Here is a 3,928-nt window from a genome sequence, read left to right as displayed (position 1 = left end):
GACAGTCGACAGCCACGTTCGGTAGTTAAGGACCAGTTTCAGGTTCCCTTGTGAAGCTTCTCAGATTTTGGCAAAAGCCCACTTGCACGGACCGTCACAGAACAGCCACACAGTGGGCAACGGCTGGGGAGGAAAGCCTACAGCTGAAGAGGCAGAGGCTTTAGCCACCACTCTGACTCACTGGGGACCTAGCTCCAAGGCTCAGAGAGGACAGGTCCTGGAGGCTCTGTAGACATGCTCAGGAGTGACATTCTTAGGCCATGTCTGTCTTGGTCCAAACCCATTGTTTACCATGGTTGGGGTCGTGCCACACCCACATCCCAGCAGCCCCTGGAGGAGGAAAGAGCTACAGGCTCCCACAGTGGACTCCAAATACGCTATGGGGGAGGGGTAAGAGGAGGAGACATTTAACAGAGCACCTGTTGGCCCTGTTCAGTCACATCTCTGCCTTTTTCCTCTTGTGGGCCAGGCCCTGGGGGCCCAGGCTGAGGGTAACAGGACTCCATTGCTTCCTCCGGATTCCACCTCCACAGTGGAATTGGTACGTGCAGCAGGGTCCATGGAGTAGCCCAGGTATATGAGGAGGATGGGGACACAAGAGACAAAGCAAGCTGCCCAAAACAGGTTCTCATCCTGGGACATTCGACCAACATCCCCACAGCACGGGTTCACATAGCAGTGCTTTCTCACTCATGTGCTCACGTGCCACACTTGGGGAGTCAGTGCTCAGAGGACCCACATTGATGCTTAGCGAGGAGAGCCCGGGCTGGGTTAAGAACCCACTGATGGGGCATCTGGGATCGGGTAGCAGCCTTGTTGCTGCCAGCTGCTCTACTAGCTGGGAACCAGTCCAAGAGGGAGAACCCATGAGGAGCCTGAGTCGGCTGGGCTGTCAGGGCTGCTGTCGTTTCATGTGGTTCCAGCTCGCGAGTGTGATCCCAGATTTCAAAGGTTCATCAGCAAAGGAGGGCCCTGCATGTCTGCCTCCACCCAAGCCAGCTCCAGTGTCAGGTCCTCTGCCAGAAAGCTAAAGGCACATGCACACAACACACGCAACGAGAGGAGCTGCCGTTACACTTTCTCCACCAGCCAGCCCTCAGCAACAGAGCAGTTCTGGAGCCGCGGAGAATGCCACCCTACCCCCAAGCACAGCTGGGCCGTGCCCATGGTGGGTTGTTCGGGTTATTCCAGAAGTTCCATTGGCCCCACCTCTGCGGGGCTTTTGGACAGGCCTGAGGGGGATACACAGGAACTTCACTGCTGACTGCTGCCAAGCCTCAGGTGGCCTGGGGATGGAATGCCATGAGATCCCCTTACGCCCCTGGAGACAACACACAGGCCCACTGCCACCCAGGGTGTTCAGAGAATAAGACAATGGAAAGCTTAGGCACAGAATGGGCCCAGAAAGTCCTGAGCCAGGAGATGGTCCTTGATCAGAGGAGATGGGCACTCAGGGCAAGAACAGCTGCTTTAATAGAGAAAGCCAGCTGCTAGCCCCTTCCCAGCAGACCAGGCACTGAGTGGTCACTGAGTACTGGGTGGAGCAGCCTTCACCCCCATTTCCAGACTGGAAAACAAAGGCTCAGAAAGGCTGCCATCCAGCAGCTGGAGTCTAAGCCAGGTCAAGTGCCAGAGCCACCCCAACGATCCCACACTGGGCCAGCAGCATGGGACTTGACATCTCAGCCAGTCACTGAAAAGCAACTTCTCTCATACGGGGTGAGCTTGCAGGGTTTTCTTCCTCTTAACATATGCTGCCCCCTCCTGACACCAGATAGCCAGCATAGGCCAACAGTGGGGGCAAGGGCTCTGGGTGGGTGGATGAGTGAACACTTCCTAGGTTCCTGCTTCTGTAAGGAGGCTCACAGTATGTGAATCTTTGATCAGTGTGAACCCTGCCCAGGGTCAGGCACAGCTCACAGGTGCCTCTGGTCCTACAAACTCAGCCAGAACCACACCTAACACCACTCTATCTGACGGGTTGCCATCCTGCCAGCATGAAGGGCTGGCCTTCTAAGAAAGAGTCCAGGCCACCAGACTACCTCACCCAAGCCATGCTAACTCATGTGCCCCACCCCACCCCATCGGACAAGATTTCCACAACTGTATCTTATAGGCGGCTCTGGTGCATGGATGTGGGCATCAATAGCCCAGCTATGCCCCGAGATCAGGCTGTGCCTGTGACAGGTTGAACCAAGTCACCAAGTCACATCTCCAGACATCACTCTGGAAGAAGACATGGCTGCTGTTGGTGACCCTGCCTGGGAAGCTGAGCAGGAATAACTGAAACCACTGGGAGGTGTGGGGGGTGCAGGGATGCAGGGGAGAAGGGACTATGGGACCCAGGAAAGGAATGGCAGCATCATGTGGAGTCAAACCCAGGCCCGATCAGTGGCTGGGAGCTACCTCCCCAGGTAGAAAGGCTGCAAGCCTCTACCCACAGCAGCATTCTCCCAGGAAGAGAGTGAAGGGAAACTGAGGCTGACCCTTAGCAGGCTCTACCAGAGGACTACGGTTTGTTAACTAACTTGATTTTTGAGGCAGTTCAACATCGACTGTACCTCTGCAGCACTGCTTCAAGAGTACGCTACAACGCCAGGCGCAGTGACGAGTGCCTTTAATCCCAGTGTTTAGGAGGCAGAGGCAGGCAGATCTAGTCATGTCCAGCCAGGGCTACACAGGGAGAGCCTGGGATGATACGGCAAGGATAAGCTATGTGAACCTGCAGCACAGTACCGTCGGCTATCTGCTAGTGGCCACCTGGACCCCTCACTCACAGACTGCTCCAGTTATGAAACCCCACACCTCCAATTCATAGGCTCCTGAATCCTGCCACAGATCCGAGCAGAGAACCTCCAGTCCTGGAGAGACCAAAGAGGAGGAAAGAGATGGGAGACAGAAGGAAACAGGAGCCTGCAGAGAGCACCTGGTACCCACAGAGTTGCCTCCAACCAACTCCAGAAGGGGACCCAGGCTCAGGCTCCCAAAGAGTCTATGAGAACAGCAGAGGAAAACGCTGTGGGGGTGGCATATACACTTTTATTTAACAGCAGTTAAAGTCCACCACAGAAGAGGGACACCAGAGGATTCTTTTTTTCATTTAATAAATACAAATGAATAAAAATACTTTTGTTTTGTAAAGAGAATGCCTGTCTTCCCCCACTTGCCAGGGAGGCCAAAGGGTGGGGACATGCCCTGGGGCCACTCTGCATGTGTTCATGTTCACAGGCCACTTCTTTTCAGAGAGGGCTTCATCTCTGTGGCCTACAAATACTATTTCGGTACAATTCCCTTCTCCTGGACTCCCAACACCAGACTCTGCTGCATCTCAAACAGAAACGGCCTCCCTTGGGAGAAAGAAAGCATGAGGTCCTCACAGGTCCCCAGTGGGAGCCCCAGAGCTGGGCACTACTAACACCATGAGACATGCACAGTGCCAGCCACTGCTGGGACCACACGTGGGCGGGGAAAAGAGGATCGTGTGCAGGGAGAACTGCGCACCCACAGATGAGCGGCACTTTAAAAATAGAAACTCATTGTAAATATAACCTGTTTAGAAAAGGCCAACATCCGCCCATACTGAAGATGTTATTGCTTGTGGGGCCTGCTCGGGCACTGCTGCTCAGCATGGTCCTGCTGTGTGAGACCCTCCACCCCGGCCTGCACCACAGGCATTCCCCAGCTCGTCTAGTTCAAAATGTGCACCTCTGCTGAGCACCTAGTGGCAGATTCCCTTCCAACCCTGACAGTGAAGAACAGTTTGATCCTAGAGCTAAACCTGGTGCAACCGCATGTATATCTACAGAACCCCCCCCCCCCGCGGCGAGAACCCCACTAAAGCCCTGGCGGTCCCCGCCTGCTCTCAAGTGCACCAGTAACTCAGACATGGATACAACTGGAAGAACAGCAGTCCTGGTGACCACTGGTG

Source organism: Arvicola amphibius, chromosome 9 (genome assembly GCF_903992535.2).
Source record: "Arvicola amphibius chromosome 9, mArvAmp1.2, whole genome shotgun sequence".
NCBI classification, from domain to species: domain Eukaryota; kingdom Metazoa; phylum Chordata; class Mammalia; order Rodentia; family Cricetidae; genus Arvicola; species Arvicola amphibius.
Note: the sequence above shows the minus strand (reverse complement) of the source record.